Source organism: Schistocerca nitens, chromosome 8, assembly GCF_023898315.1.
Source record: "Schistocerca nitens isolate TAMUIC-IGC-003100 chromosome 8, iqSchNite1.1, whole genome shotgun sequence".
Taxonomy (NCBI): Eukaryota; Metazoa; Arthropoda; class Insecta; order Orthoptera; family Acrididae; genus Schistocerca; species Schistocerca nitens.
Window position 1 is genome coordinate 68,562,234 of NC_064621.1, and position 23,354 is coordinate 68,585,587.

The following is a 23,354-nucleotide window of genomic DNA, read 5'->3' on the forward strand; positions in this document are numbered from 1 at the left end:
AACTTCTGAGGTCATCAGTCCACCAGAACTAAAAACTACTTAAACCTAAGCAACCTAAGGACATCACACACATCCATGCCCGAGGCAGGATTGGAACCTGCAACCGTAGCGGTCACGTGGTTCCAGACTCTAGCATCTAGAACCGCTCGGCCACCCCGGTCGGCCGCAATTTAAGTTATTAGTATTTGTAAATAGTAGGTTTCAGATGAATTTACGGCCTTTAGATTTATCACTTAATCGAAGTTTAACGGGTTCTTTTTAGCACTCGAGTCCGCCGCTCGTGCTTCCGCGGCAGCGTTCTCACTTCCCGAGCACAAGGTCCCGCGTTCGATTCCCGGTGGGGTCGGAGATTTTCACCTGCCTCGAGATGACTGGGTGTCGTTGTGTCGTCTTCGTTATCATCATTCATCCCCATTACGGTCGGAGGAAGCCAATGGCAAACCACCTCCACTAGGACCTTGCCTAGTACGGCGGTGCGGGTCTCCCGCATCGTTCCCCTACGCTCTGTCAAGCAGCATGGGACTTCATTTCCATTCCATTTTAGCACTCACGTGGATGACCTCATACTTCAGAATGAGATTTTCACTCTGCAGCGGAGTGTGCGCTGATATGAAACTTCCTGGCAGATTAAAACTGTGTGCCCGACCGAGACTCGAACTCGGGACCTTTGCCTTTCGCGGGCAAGTGCTCTACCAACTGAGCTACCGAAGCACAACTCACGTCCGGTACTCACAGCTTTACTTCTGCCAGTACCTCGTTTCCTACCTTCCAAACTTTACAGAAGCTCTCCTGCGAACCTTGCAGAACTAGCACTCCTGAAAGAAAGGATATTGCGGAGACATGGCTTAGCCACAGCCTGGGGGATGTTTCCAGAATGAGATTTTCACTCTGCAGCGGAGTGTGCGCTGATATGAAACTTCCTGGCAGATTAAAACTGTGTGCCCGACCGAGACTCGAACTCGGGACCTTTGCCTTTTGCGGGCAAGTGCTCTACCAACTGAGCTACCGAAGCACAACTCACGCCCGGTAATCACAGCTTTACTTCTGCCAGTACCTCGTCTCCTACCTTGCAAACTTTACAGAAGCTCTCCTGTGAATCTTGCAGAAGTAGCACTCCTGAAAGAAAGGATAATGCGGAGACATGGCTTAGCCACAGCCTGGGGGATGTTTCCAGTTCTGCAAGGTTCGCAGGAGAGCTTCTGTAAAGTTTGGAAGGTAGGAGACGAGGTACTGGCAGAAGTAAAGCTGTGAGTACCGGGCGTGAGTTGTGCTTCGGTAGCTCAGTTGGTAGAGCACTTGCCCGCGAAAGGCAAAGGTCCCGAGTTCGAGTCTCGGTCGGGCACACAGTTTTAATCTGCCAGGAAGTTTTTGACCTCATACTTTTCATTATTTAGGGTCTATTGCCAATTTTCGCACCATACAGATGTCTCTTGTAAGTCGTTTAGCAACTTCTTCTCTTTTCTCTTCCGATCAAGTGATACGTTAATGTTCAGTGACAGTAGTAAATACTCATGGCATCCCTGTGAACGTAGATTGTTAGAAAGTATTTCACCTTGTTTGAGCTGTAATAAAGTGTTGTAATATCATCTCTGCCTCCTCTAGGAGTAAGCTAAGAACCCACTACTCCACCGATGAGTGTCATTTCGTCCAGTACAACAAACGTCGATGAGTCTGAACGTCTGCATAGCCTTAACTAGCTTGTTTACAAAGTTGGAAATATGTGCTCATTGTTCTAGAGCATTGTGCTCCCTGAGTTCCTCTAGTGTACTTTCATGTTTTCTGTGCCTCATATAAAGTATTTAATTCTGTCTAAGCTACCACAGGAATTATTAGTTTCAGCTGCAGCAGACTGAACGACTGGTGCTCAGTGTCCAACAGATGACTCAGTTACTATCGCTGCAGGCCGCACCGCCACTGAATGCTACACTCGAGTTTCGGCCGTTCAGTAGTAACGAAAAGGACTGGTCACAGTATTAGGCACAGATGGAGGCCCATTTCGCAGCATACAGCATTACAGATATGACGCGTAATGCCTTTTTCTTTCAATGGCCAGAGCCAAAGTGTACCGTCTGTGGTTAAACTGTACACCGAATCTCATTCAGAAGCAGTGGGTCATGACGAACTTGTTGGGCTGCTCAGTGAATATTATGACGCCGAGGGGCATGTCGCTGCAGTGAGGAGGTTTAAATTTTTTCCGTCTCAAGACGCAGCCTGCACAAACTATAGAACAGTGAATTGTTGAACTAGAGGGCTCGCAAGAAATTGCATGTTTAAGTTGCCTTGCTAACTCAGTTATAGTGCAGCCATGTTACGTGATGAAATCACACAAAATGTGGGATACACCCGCTAAACCCGCTGGGCAGAACAGGTAATTAGTATTGTAGAAAGGGCCAAATAGGTTGGGGTCAGTTTCATTTTCTAATTGTAATTTATTGTAATTTAATAACACTTTCACAACCAAAGCGGCACACAGCCGGACCTTTACCGAATGCAGCTCTTTCAGGGCTGAAGGCCTCCAAATAAGAAATCTTAACAATCAACAAGATAAAAAATCCAATTAAGATAGCAATAAAATAATTTAAAAAATATCACAGCAAAGTAGATAGAACAACATATGCAAGGTGCAATACCAAAGTCTGAAGGACACAATTAAATTTGCCCGCATCTCGTGGTCTTGCGGTAGCGTTGTCGCTTCCCACGCCCGGGTTCCCGGGTTCGATTCCCGGCGGGGTCAGGGATTTTCTCTGCCTCGTGATGGCTGGCTGTTGTGTGATGTCCTTAGGTTAGTTAGGTTTAAGTAGTTCTAAGTTCTAGGGGACTGATGACCATAGATGTTAAGTCCCATAGTGCTCAGAACCATTTGAACCACAATTAAATTTCCAAATTCTAGAATACATTACCATAGACATTTAAAGGCAGAAGGCCACGATGTTTAAAAACAAGAAATCTTAAAAATCAACAAGATAAAAATGCAAATAAAAGGCAAAAAAATAAAACAAAAACATATAACGGATAAGTTGAAAGCCTCAAGGCAAAGCAGATAGAACAAACATATGCAAGGTGAAATAGCAATGGCTGAAGGCCACCATTAAGTCTCAAAATTTTAAAATATATTACCAAAATGTTTTAAAGGTAGAAGGCCGCAATGTTTAAGCTTGAAAGATAAATTTAAGAATTGATTTTGCAAAATTTTTAAGAAAAAGAAGATATAACCATAAGCTTTTAATTCTGAGTAGCTGAAAACAGATAATTAAACACCGGTGGCACTCAGAAGCCTCCAGGGAGGTCGGTCTGCCCTCGTTCACTTAGGCGAGACAGGTGGTGAGCCCAACTACACTTTATCCGTGGAACCCAACCAAGGGACAGCCACGGGCCGACCGACAAAACGACTTGATTCCCGTCAATCAGTACATGAGAACTCAAACAGAAAAGGTTACAGACGTGATAATTCGCAATGGAGTATGTATTAGCTATCAAAATTACACACCATGCTGGACAGTGACAACAGGTGAGGAAAGGGCGCTGCCTGAATTTACGTCAGTGCCCAGGGCAAGTAGCCAGAACACTAACGGCCACAAGACAGAAAATTCCGCTGGTGTGCTCGAATTGTAGTCAACCAAAATAGTTAATTGCACCGCATGGCGGTTAAATTTCAGCAGTAGAAACTGTGTTGCTCACAGGAAAACCTCCCAAACAGCAAACCACCGAAACGAGCCACCACAACATGAATGGACGTGGCTTGGGTAGTTGAAACAACTACTCAACTTTGACGTCCTGGGTCGGTGAACCACGAAGCTCGTAGCATTCGGACAGCTCCACACACGCTCTGACACTGTGCAGGGGCTGCCAGCCGCCCCAGCCGACTGCACCGCGCGTAGATAACTTCCCTCGTCTGTAACAAACGACAGACTCCCTCAGAATGCCGACAACATCTATAATAGTTGTCAGTGAAGATAACACCAACTACACACACAACCTGGCAAACACTTGCATGAAGACCTGAACGATACCCAACAGTAACTAAACACGCACGAAGAAAAGTCGGGAGTCGATGCACTCACACACAGCTGACTCATGAACGATTGGCGAGCCAAAACGCGTCTTCCGGTAGGACGACCGACCGACGAACCACCAAGACCATGGCCCGGCTCAAGTGATGCGTGGCGGCAATGGTAGGGCGAGCCATGTCGACGGAGACCTCACTGCTGCTCCAACCCGACTGCACTAGTTCCGCATTGCAACTCCCTGACTGGCAGGTCCGGACTGCGCTCCAGACACGTTCCAACTGACTGGCAGCCCGAACTGGCGACCCAAACTGGCGACCTGAACTCCCTTACGACAGACAACGACCGGGAAGTTATAGCAGTCGAGCAAAGATACTATCAGGGGGCGGGAGGGGGGGGGGGTATATAGATACGCGCTGCTAACGCAGCTCACAGTCAGACAAAGCAGCAATTCATTGACACTAGTAATTCAAATTAATGTAGTGAGGTGGGAGTACGTTAAAAACAGGGTGTCACATACATGATGGTGGGAACACGAGCCACGCACAGCTCAATGTGTAAGATGTATTTATTTCTGCTGCTGTTCTCAAACCGGTGGATCCTGATCTGAAAAAAATTCTGCCTGTTGTGGAATCGCAAAATATTGCGGACACAACTGAACTTTATTTTGAGAGTCTGTTTATTTCTGTTGTTAAAGTCCACAATATATTCAGTCTGAAGTTCACGTTAATGTTGAAGTGAATGAACGTAGAACTCAGACTAGCAGTAAACGTAGAGGTAAAAAGTTTCAGCCTGATGGTACACGATGTGTACTACAGAACCCAGAGAGGAAGTCTTGTCCTCAGTGCCTTTCAAATCAAGACAGAAAAGGTTGTCTTTGTAGCGACACAAAATATTTCCAGTGTGGTAGACTAGGCCATATTCAAGCAGTGTGTTTACAGGGCAGCCATAGCTAGGGAAAGGACAGGCGTTGCAGAGCACGGCTTCAGCGCACCGGTCAACAAGTATAGTCGTCTCGGCACAGGCGAAGGCTCGCATTTCCACTTCATGGGACTCTTCTGCTGCAGTTCCCAGACGGCAGAAGAAACGTTTTTTCCAATTAAGAGTTGCTCGAAAGACAAATTTCAGTTATATTCAGGTGCTTCTGTTTTCCTTAACAGAGACACATACGAAAGACTGAGCGAGTTGGCGCAGTGGTTAGCACACTGGACTCGCATTCGGGAGGACGACGGTTCAATCCCGTCTCCGGCCATCCTGATTTACGTTTTCCGTGATTTCCCTAAATCGTTTCAGGCAAATGCCGGGATGGTTCCTTTGAAAGTGCACGGCCGATTTCCTTCCCAATCCTTCCCTACCCCGAGCTTGCGCTCCGTCTCTAATGACCTCGTTGTCGACGGGACGTTAAACACTAACCACCACCACCACCACATACGAAAGGATCAGTAGCCCACATCTTTAGAAACCTTCTTTTGTTTTGTCTGCGTACACAAAATACGAGTACTTAGGGTGTACAGTTTGCCAGCGCCTTTTCCCCCCTTCATAAAATGTGTTTCGTTTCATGAACTCAGTTCTAGAAACAGTGCAGACACTTTTGATTTAGATTTGTTTGTTTTTTTCAAACTCTGCATACAAGACAATGTCTTGCAGATCGGTGTTTAAGTGCATCCCACTAATGTTTTTACTTGTGTAATAAGCACAATGAACTGTCTGAACCAGGTTTAGTTACAGCTAACTATTTTGAAGCTCACATTAGTATTAAATACAATGCACAGTGCCGGCCGGAGTGACCGAGCGGTTCTAAGCGCTACAGTCTGGAACCGCGAGACCGCTACGGTCGCAGGTTCGAATCCTGCCTCGGGCATGGATGTGTGTGATGTCGTTAGGTTTAAGTAGTTCTAAGTCTAGGGGACTGATGACCTCAGATCTTAACTCCCATAGAACCATTTGAACACCCGAACAACGGCCTACACAAACTTGGCGAACTGGCGCCACAGATCCGTCTAATTGCCCTTTCCCGGGCTAAAAATATTCGCCAGAGTTGGTTGTTCTGGATGTATGCACCCAAAATCACATGTCAGTTCTAGTATAATATGTTTTTCCAATGAATACCCACTTATCCCCCCCCCCATGAACCATGGACCTTGCCGTTGGTGGGGAGGCTTGCGTGCCTCAGCGATACAGATAGCCGTACCGTAGGTACAACCACAACAGAGGGGTATCTGTTGAGAGGCCAGACAAACGTGTGGTTCCTGAAGAGGGGCAGCAACCTTTTCAGTAGTTGCAAGGGCAACAGTCTGGATGATTGACTGATCTGGCCTTGTAACATTAACCAAAACGGCCTTGCTGTGCTGGTACTGCGAACGGCTGAAAGCAAGGGGAAACTACAGCTGTAATTTTTCCCGAGGGCATGCGGCTTTACTGTATGATTAAATGATGATGGCATCCTCCTGGGTAAAATATTCCGGAGGTAAAATAGTCCCCCATTCGGATCTCCGGGCGGGGACTAATCAAGAGGATGTCGTTATCAGGAGAAAGAAAACTGGCGTTCTACGGATCGGAGCGTGGAATGTCAGGTCCCTTAATCGGGCAGGTAGGTTAGAAAATTTGAAAAGGGAAATGGATAGGTTGAAGTTAGAAATAGTGGGAATTAGTGAAGTTCGGTGGCAGGAGGAACAAGACTTCTGGTCAGGTGACTACATGGTTATAAACACAAAGTCAAATAGGGGTAATGCAGGAGTAGGTTTAACAATGAATAGGAAAATAGGAACGCGGGTAAGCTACTACAAACAGCTTAGTGAACGCATTATTGTGGCCAAGATAGATACGAAGCCCACACCTACTACAGTAGTACAAGTTTATATGCCAACTAGCTCTGCAGATGACGAAGAAATCGACAAAATGTATGATGAGATAAAAGAAATTATTCAGATAGTGAAGGGAGACGAAAATTTAATAGTCATGGGTGACTGGAATTCGAGTGTAGGAAAAGGGAGAGAAGGAAACGTAGTAGGTGAATATGGATTGGGGCTAAGAAATGAAAGAGGAAGCCGCCTGGTAGAATTTTGCACAGAGCACAACTTAATCATAGCTAACACTTGGTTCAAGAATCATGATAGAAGGTTGTATACATGGAAGAACCCTGGAGATACTAAAAGGTATCAGATAGATTATATAATGGTAAGACAGAGATTTAGGAACCAGGTTTTAAATTGTAAGACATTTCCAGGGGCAGATGTGGACTCTGACCACAATCTATTGGTTATGACCTGTAGATTAAAACTGAAGAACCTGCAAAAAGGTGGGAATTTAAGGAGATGGGACCTGGATAAACTGAAAGAACCAGAGGTTGTACAGAGTTTCAGGGAGAGCATAAGGGAACAATTGACAGGAATGGGGGAAAGAAATACAGTAGAAGAAGAATGGGTAGCTTTGAGGGATGAAGTAGTGAAGGCAGCTGAGGATAAAGTAGGTAAAAAGACGAGGGCTAGTAGAAATCCTTGGGTAACAGAAGAAATATTGAATTTAATTCATGAAAGGAAAAAATATAAAAATACAGTAAATGAAGCAGGCAAAAAGGAATACAAACGTCTCAAACATGAGATCGACAGCGAGTGCAAAATGGCTAAGCAGGGATGGCTAGAGGACATATGTAAGGATGTAGAGGCTTATCTCGCTACGGGTAAGATAGATACGGCCTACAGCAAAATTAAAGAGACCTTTGGAGATAAGAGAAACACTTGTATGAACATCAAGAGCTCAGATGGAAACCCAGTTCTAAGCAAAGAAGGGAAAGCAGAAAGGTGGAAGGAGTATATAGATGGTCTATACAAGGGCGATGTACTTGAGAACAATATTATGGAAATGGAAGAGGATGTAGATGAAGATGAAATGGGAGATACGATACTGCGTGAAGACTTTGAAAGAGCACTGAAAGACCTAAGTCGAAACAAGGCCCCCGGAGTAGACAACATTCCATTGGAACTACTGACGGCTTTGGGAGAGCCAGTCCTGACAAAACTCTACCATCTGGTGAGCAAGATGTATGAAACAGGCGAAATACCCTCAGACTTCAAGAAGAATATAATAATTCCAATCCCAAAGAAAGCAGATGTTGACAGATGTGAGAATTACCGAACAATGTTTAATAAGCCACAGCTGCAAAATACTAACACGAATTCTTTACAGACGAATGGAAAAACTAGTAGAAGCCGACCTCGGGGAAGATCAGTTTGGATTCCGTAGAAATACTGGAACACGTGAGGCAATACTGACCTTACGACTTATCTTAGAAGAAAGATTAAGGAAAGGCAAACCTACGTTTCTAGCATTTGTAGACTTAGAGAAAGCTTTTGACAATGTTGACTGGAATACTCTCTTTCAAATTCTAAAGGTGGCAGGGGTAAAATACAGGGAGCGAAAGGCTATTTACAATTTGTACAGAAACCAGATGGCAGTTATAAGAGTCGAGGGACATGAAAGGGAAGCAGTGGTTGGGAATGGAGTAAGACAGGGTTGTAGCCTCTCCCCGATGTTATTCAATCTGTATATTGAGCAAGCAGTAAAGGAAACAAAAGAAAAATTCGGAGTAGGTATTAAAACCCATGGAGAAGAAATAAAAACTTTGAGGTTCGCCGATGACATTGTAATTCTGTCAGAGACAGCAAAGGACTTGGAAGAGCAGTTGAACGGAATGGATGGTGTCTTGAAGGGAGGATATAAGATGAACATCAACAAAAGCAAAACAAGGATAAAGAATGTAGTCGAATTAAGTCGGGTGATGCTGAGGGTATTAGATTAGGAAATGAGACACTTAAAGTAGTAAAGGAGTTTTGCTATTTGGGGAGCAAAATAACTGATGATGGTCGAAGTAGAGAGGATATAAAATGTAGACTGGTAATGGCAAGGAAAGCGTTTCTGAAGAAGAGAAATTTGTTAACATCGAGTATAGATTTAAGTGTCAGGAAGTCATTTCTGAAAGTATTTGTATGGAGTGTAGCCATGTATGGAAGTGAAACATGGACGGTAAATAGTTTGGACAAGAAGAGAATAGAAGCTTTCGAAATGTGGTGCTACAGAAGAATGCTGAAGATGAGATGGGTAGATCACATAACTAATGAGGAAGTACTGAATAGGATTGGGGAGAAGAGAAGTTTGTGGCACAACTTGACCAGAAGAAGGGATCGGTTGGTAGGACATGTTCTGAGGCATTAAGGGATCACCAATTTAGTATTGGAGGGCAGCGTGGAGGGTAAAAATCGTAGGGGGAGACCAAGAGATGAATACACTAAGCAGATTCAGAAGGATGTAGGTTGCATTAGGTACTGGGAGATGAAGAAGCTTGCACAGGATAGAGTAGCATGGAGAGCTGCATCAAACCAGTCTCAGGACTGAAGACCACAACAACAACAACACCCACTTATCATCTGCATTTCTTCTTGGTGTAGCAATTTTAATGGCCAGTAGTGTAAATTATTGATGAGTGAAGTTTCTGTTATGTGTATCTGTTACGTTTATGACAAATGAGGACGAGTACCTCCCAGCGGGATGAAGGTATAAATTCGATAACCTCATTGCCGGCCGCTGTGACCGAGCCGTTCTAGGCGCTTCAGTCCGGAACCACGCTGCTGCTACGGTCGCAGGTTCGAATTCTGCCTCGGGCATTGATGTATGTGATGTCCTTAGGTTAGTTAGGTTTAAGTAGTTCTAATTTCTAGGGGACTGAGGATCTCAGAAGTTAAGTCGCATAGTGCTCAGAGCCATTTGAACCATTTTTGAATGCACAGTCAGAATTTTTTCGCTCGACGCCTGTACCCCGTGCATTACACGAGTAATTTGCTGAGGAACGCTGACGTAGGAACGATACTGGGGTTATCTAACCCGTTTCTGTGAGTCGGTGGGCATCACGTTTAGTAATTCTGAAAGAGCCACCAGAATTTTAATTCTGCGTGCTGGTTTTAAATGGGCAGTAAACTCATAAACTGTCGAGGATTCCTTTCCTCTCCCTCGAGAAAGTAAATGGTGCTATGGTGTAATAGTGATGCAGGTGACACTCAACAATGATCATCATTATGACGGAGGTGGAATGATGGGTATGACTATGGGTCCTACGGAACCGCAGGTAGTAGTTAAGAATCAGCGAAGTTCAGGAAGGGAGAGAGAAAATGGAAGGATGACGTGAGATGGAGCATTGTGACCAGGGTGGAAAGACGGATATATCTCGGGATGGATTTCATCGTTAGGAAGTTGTGTGAAATAGCAGTGAGAGAGGAGGTGCATGGAAGTTAGAATGCGGAGGTATTTGCACAGTAGAGTACCTGTATTGAGTATTAGCAGATGGGATATTGCGTGCGACCACTGGATTTTGTGAGTAATGTATTGGATCTGAAGGTGCCCTAGCAAGGGAAGTAGGTGTGGAAAGTGGATGAGTTGGTATACGATACGAGCTGGGGAAGGTAATCCGACGCTGAGGGCATATCTTTCCAGGCTTTCAAGGGCGTAGTGGAATTTAGCGGAGCCGGATATCCAAGCAATATTAGTTTAGGCAAGGGTGGGGCATATGAGGGATTTGTAGGTGAAGGTAATCGAAGAATGCTGTAAATCCCAGGTGCGACGTGTTAGTAGTTTTAATTCTGGAATTTGTATTGTATGGTAGGGAGAGTGCATTCAACGTTAGTTTTCTGTCGAGGGCTAGTCCTCGATTTACTGTATTAGTCAAAGGGATGGATTGGTTGTAGAGGGAAAGATGAAAATCTGGACGATGGAACCACCGGGAGGTGCGACCAAAGATAGTGGCTTGGTGACCTTGCTGTGGATTTAGTTCAAGTTCCGCATATGACCAGCCATCGACCAGGAGATTCAAGTGGCATAGGAGGGAGGCTTGGGAGAGAAGAAGGTCGTGGTGAGTGCCTGGGCAGAAGGTGTCGTCAGCATATTGTAGGATGTAGGTGGGAGGAGAGAGGGGGAGGGGGTTGGGAATGTCGGCAATGTACAAGAAGTGGGAAAAATTTGGAAATTTGTGGTAAGTTCCTATGGGACCAAACTTCTGATGTCATCCATCCCAAAGCCTACACACTGCTTAATCTAACTTAAACTAACAACAACACACAAACCCATGCTCGAGGGAGGACTCGAACCTCCGGCGGGGAGAGCCGCGCGAACCGTGACAAGACTGCCTAGACCGCGCGGCTACCCCGCTCGGCTCGTGAATTGAGCATGTCGCCAATGTAGAAGGGGGGGGGGGGGGGGCGATAGATCAGAATCTTCAGGAAACCCTTCAGTGGCATATATTTGTTGCAGGCTGAACAGTCCACAATAAATTACACGGTCAAGGGCCTTTCGGATATCATGTGTACATCCGTACATGTTGTAAATTAAAGTCTGTATGTGAGGGTTAATCTCGAGAACTACTGTCGCGATTCTGGTTTGGTTTTCAAGAGCTGACAGAGTGATTCACAGGGAAGGTATGCATATATAATTCACATTAATAGTAATGATGATTGTGTAACGTATGTGTTGTTAGCTATTCCATATTTAATTATCATCTGAAGTGACATCTCGTGACAATGATGAGAGCCACGAGCTAGGCAGCTACGATGGAAGTGGCGACTTTTTTAGTATAATTTATTTGATTTCTAACTGCAATTATTTACGATTTTAAGAAAATTTGTGCCAGCCAGTCCAATTTTACACATTTTGACATCTTACATAAATATGGCACTAATTTTTTCCAAAGGCATGCTGCCTTTCTCGTTTCGAAAAGTCTTTTGCAGATGTGTTTGTCTCATGAAACCACACTGGCATATGTTTGCAAGCATTGTCTGTGGACACACCACTCTTAGAAGATTTTAACATGTTGCTCTGTTTGATCATATAGATACTGTGAATGTCACTTATTTTGCTTTTTGAATTATGTAAATCTAAACTGGGAACGTTTGACTGCATGCCATCTACAATTTCAAGCAATGTTTGATTTTTTACCCCTCTGTCATTAGAGCAGTCGTTTCTATGAATCCACAAACAAGGTCGCTCCTTGTCCAGTTCAAGAAACTATGCAGTTGTCGCTGACGACCATTTCCAGACACTTTCTAGTACTGCAAAACACACACAGATCAAAATTACTGACACAAAAGCCCGACTATAGTGACAGTGCTTCGAAATTCAGTCATGAGGTAGCTTTCTAATCATACTCTTGCTGGTGGGGGAATGATAGTCGCATTACAGAGTGAAAGTAATTTAATTATTGTGGCATGGTTAAAAGTTGTGTCACTCAACTGACACCAGGAAAACCTGGAGTTTTTCCACATGCAACTTTAATGACGCCACCTGAGTGGCAGCCTAGTGGCGTCACTTTATTTGCATGGGAACCCCAATATTCGATGAGAAAATATGTCGTATCTATACTGGATTTTGTAACTTCTGTAGCTATGAGGGCAAGTTCTGTTTAGGGTTGAGGGAGGAAAAGTGGCATGACAAACTCAAAGCGAGTTTAACTTTTGGTGGCACGATGGAAAGTTGTGGCACTCGGGGGCCTTGATGGGAATACAAGTGTTTCCTCACGCAACTTTCATGACGCCACTTGAGTGGTGGGTGAGTGATGACACTTTAGTTGCATGTGGAAATCCAGTATTAGACACTAGTAGTCGACAACAAAATGTACCACACTGATACTGGTTATGTAACGTCGCAAGCTATACGGGCAAGTTACGTTTAGGAGAGGGGCAGTGATTCCAGTCGCGATGAACTGGTGGCGACAGAGCTGTGAAATAGACGGGGAAAGGATGGAGTTGGTGTCGGGAGCCCTTTGCATGCTACACGCGGCTGAAGTTGCGCCGACGGAGTAATTACTGGCGATGCCTTACGCGCAGGTAGCAGGCGGGGAGGAGAGAAGCGTATCCCCCGACGCACCTGCCCGCCCGGCTGCGCGGCTCATCTCCCGAGAGGCCGGCCCGTTAACGAGTTTGCCGCAGAGGAGCGCGGCCCGCGGCCCGCCGCAGAAAACCGATACGGCGCGGCCCGGTCACCCCGCAACTTGCAGCCGGTGCCGGCGCGGCACGTGCCGAGGCTGCTGACGGGCCGCTCTACGGCCGAAACGCAGCCTCGCACAAGGAGGGGGAAATTGTGCCTTAGGGAACGGAGCATATCATCGAATATTTGTGTGTGTGTGTGTGTGCGGAGCATATGATCGAATATTTGTGTGTGTGTGTGTGTGTGTAGTCTACCTTGCCATGTAGACAAACAGCATGGGTCTACAAAATAATATTCTTTTCGCTTGTGAGAAAAACAAGAAATGTTTTTCCCGGTATCAGTTTTCATGTAATTACACTACTGGCCATTAAAATTGCTACACCAAGAAGAAATGCAGATCCCAAACGGGTATTCATTGGACAAATATATTACACTAGAACTGACATGTGATTACATTTTCATGCAATTTGGGTCCTTAGATCCTGAGAAATCAGTACCCAGAACAACCACCTCTGGCCGTAATAACGGCCTTGATATGCCTGGGCATTGAGTCAAACAGAGCTTGGACGTCACGTACAGGTACAGCTGCCACTGCAGCTTCAACACGATATCACAGTTCATCAAGAATAGTGACTGGCGTATTGTGACGAGTCAGTTGCTCGGCCACCATTGACCAGACGTTTTCAGTTGGTGAGATATCTGGAGAATGTGCTGGCCAGGGCAGTAGTCGAACATTTTCTGTATCCAGAAAGGCCCGCACAGGACCTGCAACATGCGGTCGTGCATTATCCTGCTGAAATGTAGAGTTTCGCAGCGATCGAATGAAGGGTAGAGCCACGGGTCGTAACACATCTGAAATGTAACGTCCGCTGTTCAAAATGCCGTCAATACGAAGAAGGGGTGACCGAGACGTGTAACCAAAGGCGCCCCATACCATCACGCCGGATGTACGCCAGTATGGCGATGATGAATACACGCTTCCAACGAGCGTTCACCGCGATGTCGCCAAACACGGATGCTGTAAACAGAACTTGAATTCATCCAGAAAGAATGACGTTCTGCCATTCGTGCACCCAGGTTCGTCGTTGAGTACACCATCGCAGGCGCTCTTGTCTGTGACGCAGCGTCAAGGGTAACCGCAGCCATAGTCTCCAAGCTGATAGTCCATGCTGCTGCAAACGTCGTCGAAATGTCCTGCAGATGGTTGTTGTCTTGCAAACTTCCCCATCCGTTGATTCAGTGATCGAGACGTGGCTGCACGATCCGTTACAGCCATGCGGATAAGATGCGTGTCATCTCGACTGCTAGTGATACGAGGTCGTTTGGATCCAGCACGGCGTTCCGTATTACCCTCCTGAACCCACCGATTCCATATTCTGCTAACAGTCACGGGATCTCGACCAACGCGAGCAGCAATGTTGCGATACGATAAACCGCAATCGCGATAGGTTACAATCCGACCTTTATCAAAGTCGGAAACGTGATGGTACGCATTTCTCCTCCTTACACGAGTCATCACAACAACGTTTCACCGGGCAACGCCGGTCAACTGCTGTTTTTTGTATGAGAAAACGCTTGGAAACTTTCCTCATGTCAGCACGTTGTAGGTGTCGCCACCGGCGCCAACCTTGTGTGAATCCTCTGAAAAGCTAATCATTTGCATATCACAGTATCTTCTTCCTGTCAGTTAAATTTCGCGTCTGTAGCACGTCATCATCGTGGTGTAGCAATTTTAATGGCCAGTAGTGTATATCACACGAAAAAAGTTCTGTTGCCTCTTATCAGACTACCTGACTGTCTGTCCATCAGTTAAGGCATCCTTTTTTCAGGAACGTTCAGACATGTGAAAATGACATTTATGTCATATACTAAGGTCTAAGATCCCTTGGTGGTGCAAATCAAAAGATAAGGTCATTTATGTCAGGTGTTTTGGTACTCACAAACTCACTCATCAAAACGTATATGCTACCTACAGTTGACCTAAAATTATCAAATTTCGCAGGAAGCAAGTTTTCACAGTAAAAGTAAAGGAAAAAATTTGGAAATTCGTAATTTGTATTAACGTCACACAAAAATACTTCTTTGAAAATTTATTACCTGATTTCAGAGTTGCAGTTAAATCATTGTCGGAAGTTTTGGGATTCCTGGGACCGACATCTTTCCAGTATCAGTACCGATAACAGGTAAAAGTCATCGACATTCGCGATTCCCGGTTTGAATGAACTGTCTGTATGCATGACTATGTCTGTGCAAAACCCTTAGAGAATGAGGCCTACTCCTCATACACGGCCAATTATTTTAGCACGGTTTCTGTGTCGCGTCCGAAGCGTGAGTATTGCTTGAGATTGGGAATTGGCCGTTGGCCCTATTTGACAGGTTTTCCTGGCCTGGCTACGATATTAAAACCTTTATTACAAAAAGTAACGATTGGTAAGTGACTTAAAATAACCCCAACGGGAAATATGTTGTAACTTCAAAGTTTATTCAGAAAATTTCATCTCTGGTTCTACCTGCCTTGAAGGATTTGTACCCATGAAGTGGCCAATTCTTAGAAGAGAGACGGTGAGTGGATATCACCGTTCTGTCTGCTTTGTAATGACATCGTACGTATAAACTGAGCCCGCACGCACTATATGACACACAGGGCCCCCCAGATATTTGCCTATGACTTCATTACTGCTGCAGATACTTCTCCCGATGGCCGGCCGGAGTGGCGGAGCGGTTCTAGGCGCTACAGTCTGGAACCGCGCGACCGCTGCGGTCGCAGGTTCGAATCCTGCATCGGGCATGGATGTGTGTGATGTCCTTAGGTTTAAGTAGTTCTAAGTTCTAGGGGACTGATGACCTCAGAAGTTAAGTCATATAGTGCTCAGAGCCATTTGAATCATTTTGAACTTCTCCCTAGCCCTGCCTGGCTACTCTCCTGCTTCTCTCTGTCTCTCTGACCCCCCTTTCTTCACTGAGTTCTCTGACTCCCCTAATTTCCCTGCTTGGAGCTTTCTGCCTCAGACTTTTGTTCGGTTTTCCTCATCGGCCTCCCCCTGACATGACGGGAGGTCTTTCGCCACCTCTCTGGCTGTAACTGTGCATTGCTCTTCAGTAGTTTTCCAGAAGGTGCCTGGAGGGAGAGCTGCGTCTCTCCCTATATGGTCACACACTCTGTCCTAGGCCTCCGCTGACATTTCACGACGTACTGTTGTCCCTACCAAGGACCTCTCTTTATCAGACTTGTCCCGCGCTGTCTAGCCACTATTATTATTGTCGATATCTCTATGGAGTGCATGTGAAGCTATGATTATCAGTGGTACTCTTTGTTGTGGGTTGGCAGGAGAGCCAACACCGGTTTACTAGAGGAAGCCGAAAGAAACGCATTTTAGCTCACGCAGGCTGGCGTGAGGTCTGGAACAGGTCAAGGAAATTAGAATTTAGAAAAACGGACGTAGCTGGTGGAATACTTAACTTTAATCCATTAATGATGAGCGTCGCTCTTGACTGTACATGATTCAGTATCAATAGTAACTGGTAATGGCGCCTTGCTAGGTCGTAGCAAATGACGTAGCTGAAGGCTATGCTATCGTCTCTGCAAATGAGAGCGTATTTTGTCAGTGAACCATCGCTAGCAAAGTCGGTTGTACAACTGGGGCAAGTGCTAGGAAGTCTCTAGACCTGCCGCGTGGCGGCGCTCGGTCTGCAACCACTGACAGTGGCGACACGCGGGTCCGACGTATACTAACCGACCGCGGCCGATTTAAAGGCTACCACCTAGCAAGTGTGGTGTCTGGTGGTGACACCACATTCCTCCCCCGCAAATCGGCGCACGGTTGTGGCATAAGGCTTCCGACCGCCGTGGGGAGGACCCCATGTTGACGTATGCGACAAGATGGGGAGCCTAACAACAAGCGAGGCTGTGCCACCCACACCCTGCCATTCGGACCGCGGGGAGCTTGGAAACGCCTGAAAAACTGCTCCAGGGTGCACGCCAACATGCGGTGTATGCGCCCGCAGAGAGACAGGAGGGGCCGAAGGGTCGACCTCCATCGGGCCGGGGCACCCGACGCGAAGACGACATATGGTCCGGAGAGGGCAAGAGTTCCATGTCGGAGGACAACTGGTCACGGGAAGCGATCGGCGGCGCGTGACCCAGGGAGGCACCCGGCGGTTGCAGCGACGCGTCCACTATGGGCGTCGCCAGCTGGAGAACAGGCGGCGGCGGCGGCGGCGGCGGCGGCGGCGGCGCGTCGCCGTGGGGCAAAGTGGAAGGCAGCGTCGGTAACACCCGGGGCAGAGGCGAGCCAGTAGATGGGTCCCCAGGGCGCTGACCGGACGGCACCGTCACTGAAAGCAGACGGGGAGCGGCAGATCCCGTGCGACGACAGAGGCGCAGCTGATTGAGATGCCGACGCACCTCACCAGAGGCCCCCAAAACCAGATACATAGCGCGGTCGAGGCAGCGAAGAATGCGCCCTTCGAGCCAACGCCGTGAACCTCGATAGTGGCGGTTGCAGACAACGTCGCCTGGGGCAAAAGCTGGTGTCTGCCGCTGCACAGGAACCTGATGCGGCGGATGTACTAAAGACATCAAGGTTCGATGAGGGCGACCGTGAAGCAACTCAGCCGCCAAGCGACGATCTCGGGACTGAGAGCGATACGAGGACAAAAAGAGCAATAACGCGTCCTCCCGAGAATGCGACTCTTTCAACATCTGTGACTTGAAAGACCTGACCAATCGATCAGCGGCACCATTTGACTGTGGCGAAAACGGCGCGGACGTCAGATGTTTAATACCATTCGCCTTGCAGAATGACTGAAATTCTGCGGACATGAATTGTGGGCCATTGTCGCAAACAATAGTCTGTGGAAGACCTTCAATGCAAAAGATAGCAGATAACGCTTGGATGGTGGCAGATGACGTCGTGGAAGACATCCGGACAACAAAATGGAAAATTACTGAATGAATCTACCACAACCAACCATCGAGCATTCCAGAATGGACCAGCAAAATCGATGTGTAAGCGTTGCCAAGGGGAAGTGGCTTTTGGCCATGCAAAGAATTTCCGCGGTGGTGCTGACTGTTGTTCGGCAGACACCATGCAAGAAGAGCACATATTCGTAATCGCGGCATCGATTCTGAACCAAATACAGTGCTGACGAGCAAGTTGTTTCGTTTTCACTATACCCCAATGTCCTTGATGGAGAAGCTGTAAGAGAGAGGACTGTAACGAACGTGGGACCACGACCCTGGACTGATCATTATCAGAACGCAACAGCAAAACACCAAGTCGTACAAAAAGTCTCTCCTGGTGAGCAAGAAATCGGCGAACCAACGGATCCCCGATCCGTGACTTTGACAAGGGTCATTGCGTAGCAACAAAACGCAGAACGGTAGCAATGACTGGCTCGGCAGCTGTGGCTGTAGCTACACGACGAAAATCAATCGGAAACGACTCGACCACATCATCGGTTTCCGAATCAATGAACATGCAAGCAAGTTCGGAGGAATCGAATGCTCTATCCTCAGCAACAGGCAAACGAGACAACGCATCGGCGTTTCCGTGCTGAGCAGTGGACCGATACAAGATATCGTAGCGGTACTGCGAGAGGAATATAGACCAGCGAATGAATTTCTGCGCTGTACGTGGAGGTACAGGCTTGGTCGGATGAAAAAGCGATGTCAAAGGTTTGTGGTCTGTGAGGATGGTAAAGTGACGACCATACAATAAATCATGAAACTTTGTAACACCAAATACGATAGCCAATGCTTCTTTCTCGATCTGTGAATAATTTCTTTGCGCAGACGAGCGCAATTTGGACGCAAAGGCAATAGGGCGATTATGCGAACCATCTTTGTGCGCAGGCACAGCACCGACCCCGAAATCTGATGCATCCACCATCAACAAAAGGGGCTTCTGTGGATCGAACGGCGTAAGGCAAGTGTTGGAAAGCAACGCCGATTTCAACTGGCGAAAGGCGCGTTCGCATTACGTCGTCCAGACGAACGGAACACCTTTACGGTGTAAGCGATGAAGCGGAGCTGAAATGGAAGAGGCATGCGGCACATATTTATGATAATAGTTGATTTTTCCTAGCACACTCTGTAGCTGCTTCAAATTCTGCGGCGAAGGCAAGTCTTGTAAGGCACGGAGGTGCTCAGGACTAGGATGTATGCCGTGGGCATTGATTACATGTCCCAGGTATGGCAAGTCACGAGCAAAAAACATACATTTGTCCTTCCGCAAGCGAAGACTATTTTGTCGCAAGACCTGAAATAATGTTCTGAGATTGGCTAAATGTTCTTCCGTCTTTCCGGAGATCACAATATCGTCCAGATAGTTTGCTGCAGTAGGGACCGACGCACAAACAGTTTGTAGATATTGCTCAAACAATGCAGGGGCGGATGCACACCCGAATGGCGGTCGTTTGAATCGATACAAACCAAGATGCGTGTTAACCACCAAAAAGCGCTGGGATTCTTCGTCCACCGGTATTTGCAAGTGCGCATCTGCTAGGTCCAACTTCGAAAAATATGTACCCGGACACAGTTTGTCAAAAAGATCTTCCGGGAGGGGTAAAGGAAAAGTTGCAGTCACTAGTTGTGGATCCACTGTTGCTTGAAGTCCACACAAAGTCTCAATTTTCCGGAAGGTTTTTGGCAAAATTACTAAGGGTGATGCCCAGAGAGAAGCCGGCACACACCTTGTGATTCCAAATCGTGTAATGTTTTTGCGACCTCATCAAGCAATGCGTGGGGAACATTGCGCGCTCTGAAAAATTTCGGTTACGCGTTAACTTTCAGTTCCAAATGTGCTTTATAGTTCTTAGCGCAACCAAGGCCCGGTGCAAAAATGTCTCCAAATTCTTCACATAGACGAGTAACACTTCCTGAAGGCACAGTCTGGTTCACTGATAGGACCTGATTGACTATAGACAAGTTAAACAATTGAAATAAATCTAAAGCAAACAAGTTCACTGCAGAAGAAGAACGAAGGACGTAAAATGACACAAGTTTTGTTTGTCCCTTGTATGTTGCAAGAAGGCTGCACTGTCCTAACACAGGGATATCTTGACCTGAATAGCTAGTTAACTTAACAGTTGCGGCACGCAACGGAGGTGTGCCCAGCAGTTTGTAAGTGTCTTGATTGAGCAGTGAAACTGCAGCCCCGGTATCGTGCTGGAATGGTATCACTTTGCTGTTAATGTCCAAGTGCACAAAAGTTTACTGCCCTGCTGACGACAAGAGCGACTGTCTCGTGCAACGTGAACTGACACTGGTACAAAATCACTTGCGTCTTGACGGGAGTTCCGGCGATGTCAACGCACACTATTTGTGGGACGAACACAGTCACTGTTAGAGAGAGTGGCACTGGGCGGAGTGGAATGAACCATATGAATTTCCATGGGCGAAGTTTCGCGAGCCTGAGTATCCTTGGTTCGATTCCGATTCCCTTCGCGAAGCAAAGGGCCTGGAATGATTTTGAGTTTCCGATCTGAGCTTTTTCTGGCAAACACTTTGAACATGTCCTTTTTTATTACAGTAAAAGCAAATAGCTTGGCGTGACGGGCAATTCTCACGCGAATGTCTAGTAGCACACCGTGGGCATGATTGTAGCACTGCATTTGCTTGCCGGCGCGGTACACGTGACTGAGAGCCTGGCGCCAGCGGCGCGGCCTGGCGCGAGGACAGTTTACTGTTCCGTGCAGCTCGCCCGGCGGGCCGGTTAATGTGACACACGGGTGGCGAAGTTTCAAATGAGTCCTGAGCAAAGTCAAGTGTGTCCTGCCGATCCAATATGTCCATCACCTGTTGAAGGGAGGGACTGACTAGTTTCAAAATCTATGAACAATCAATGGGAAAGGTAAGTGGGTTGCTGGGGAATAGTCGGCTGACAGAAGTTGTGTATGGCCACATGTGCTCAAAGTTGGACGATGTTGCACGTTATGTCTAAATAACAATGCTGAAAAGTATTTGTTTTATAATTGTGTAGCATAAAGAAAAAGTGTTATTTAAAATTTCAAAATGGTTCAAATGGCTCTGAGCACTATGGGACTCAACTGCTGAGGTCATTAGTCCCCTAGAACTTAGAACTAGTTAAACCTAACTAACCTAAGGACATCACAAACATCCATGCCCGAGGCAGGATTCGAACCTGCGACCGTAGTGGTTTTGTGGTTCCAGACTGCAGCGCCTTTAACCGCACGGCCACTTCGGCCGGCTATTTAAAATTTGTGAAACGATTTCGAGAATATGTCAACAAAGGGAAAAATGAAACGTGTTCATTGTTTGGGATTAGAAATGATACAGCAAGATCAAATTCGCGAACTCCTGAAAATTCAAATATTTTGTCAATATTCCACAGGAAACCGAGAAAGAAGACTCCTAAACGTGAACCACGAGAAACGAAGAAGAATTTTACCAGATTCTTTTGATCAATCAACTTTTCTGAACATTCCACCCTGTTTGTTCAGTGTGCTATTAGGAAGAACGAAGTTTATGTCCCAAAAATCAGCAGAGACAGAATTGAAATAAAAATTGGTTCAAATGGCTCTGAGCACTATGGGACTTAACGTCTGAGGTCTTCAGTCCCCTAGAACTTAGAACTACTTAAACCTAACTAAGTTAAGGACAATCACACACATCCATGTCCAAGACAGGATTCGAACCTGCGACCGTGGTGGTCGCGCGGTTCCAGACTGTAGTGCCTAGAACCGCTCGGCCACTGCGGCCGGCCAGAATTGAAATAATTAATTTCACTAAGTAGTTATAGGGCGGAGGGTCAGAATATGGAGACTCTATTCCCAGATTAAGTGAAAATTACGTATCAATGACTAATCAAACAATACTTTTTAGGCTATGTGTTTGTTGATGTTCTTTCCGGATAATACCACAAAAAATGTGTTAGTCCAATCTGAAGGGAATTAATTTTAAGGGCCAAAACCAAGTTGGATGAACCGAAATTTACAATTATCGGCAACGTCGTAGAAGACAACAACAAGTTTAGTATAAAAGTTATATTTTTTTTGCTTTGTAGTGAAGAGAAGTGAAAAATGATGATTTTGTGGCCTAAAGAAAATTCAGAAGAGGTGGGGACGGTGAACAGCACAACAATGGGGTCAATGAAATTTTTAATAACAGGGACCTAAGTGCAACAATGAAGGACGAAAATCTGTCATTTGTGGAACCTCGCTTTGTTGATGGAAAGATGGTGTAACAGAGGGATATGAACTATTGGATCATGGTACTAGCGCGATAGCTGATTTAAAGGAATTAATGCTAGATAAAGGCAGGTCGTTACGATCAAAAGATGGAGCATAAGAATGAACAACTGAATCAGAAGTAAGATCAAATATCTAGTAAATCGGTCATGGGTATGAGACACAAGTGGAGGAAATTGATAAGGGCCTTACTAGAAAAATTGGACAATAAGAGACGAACTTGCTGGTGATAGGGAGAAAAATAAAAGTGTCTTTGATGAAGTACATTTGAAAATCACTACTGTCAATGAAAATCTACAGAAAAATATTAACATTATTGAGGAAAATACGACTGTGAAGCTGTTAGTATTACAATTAGCGTCGAACAGAAAGAAAAATCGCTAGACGAAATAGCTGAACTTAAACATGAATCAGCAAAAATGGCATAAACGACTTAAAAGGTAAATTTTTATGGCCTAGCTGAAAAAGGAGATAACGTCAATGCTGATGCTGTCAATAGAAACCTAGTTAGTAATACTAGTATGATGTGGTGTAATACACCAATGAAAAACGTTTCTGGTGAAGGTAGAATGCATCCTGTAGATTTTATGCAGCACTGTAAAGATAATTTTGGGACAAACATGACTGACTGCATGAAAAGTTCATTGAAAACTTTTCAGAGGGTGAAACATTGTCGTGGACACATCAAAAGTTTTGTACTGTCATGTCATGTGAAGCCTTTGACTGCAAGCAAAAGATCACCAGATGGTTGCAAAGCATATCGATTGTGTTGTGACTTCCGGTTCCTCAACTAGAAAATAGTGTCGAATGTGTGTATAACAGAGGCATTGGACAACGTGGATCAGTGTCGGTATTCCACAAGACCGTAATGATTAACCAGCAGTTGGAAGTGATGCCAGAGGACCGACAGAAAACTGCATTCTCAATGCCGACTGGACACTTTCAGTTTGGCCACATGCCTTTTGAACTAAAAAACGCGCCGGTAAGCCTTCATCAAAGACATTTTTATTTTTCTCCCTATCACTAGCAAGTTCGTCTGTTATCGTCCAATTATTCTAGTAAGGCCCTTATCAATTTCCTCCACTTGTGTCTCATACCCATGCCCAATTTAGTAGATATTTGATCTTACTTCTGATTCAGTTGTCCATTCGTATGCTCCATCTTTTGATCGTAACG

General features: G+C 45.9%; 1 non-coding gene across 1 annotated transcript; it reads right to left on the minus strand.

Moving 5' to 3' along the window:
- Positions 1 to 938: 938 nt before the first annotated feature.
- Trnal-caa (transfer RNA leucine (anticodon CAA)) lies at positions 939 to 1,013 on the minus strand. Its single transcript has one exon. It is a non-coding gene; the product is annotated as a tRNA-Leu (tRNA).
- Between the last annotated feature and the right edge of the window lie 22,341 nt (positions 1,014 to 23,354).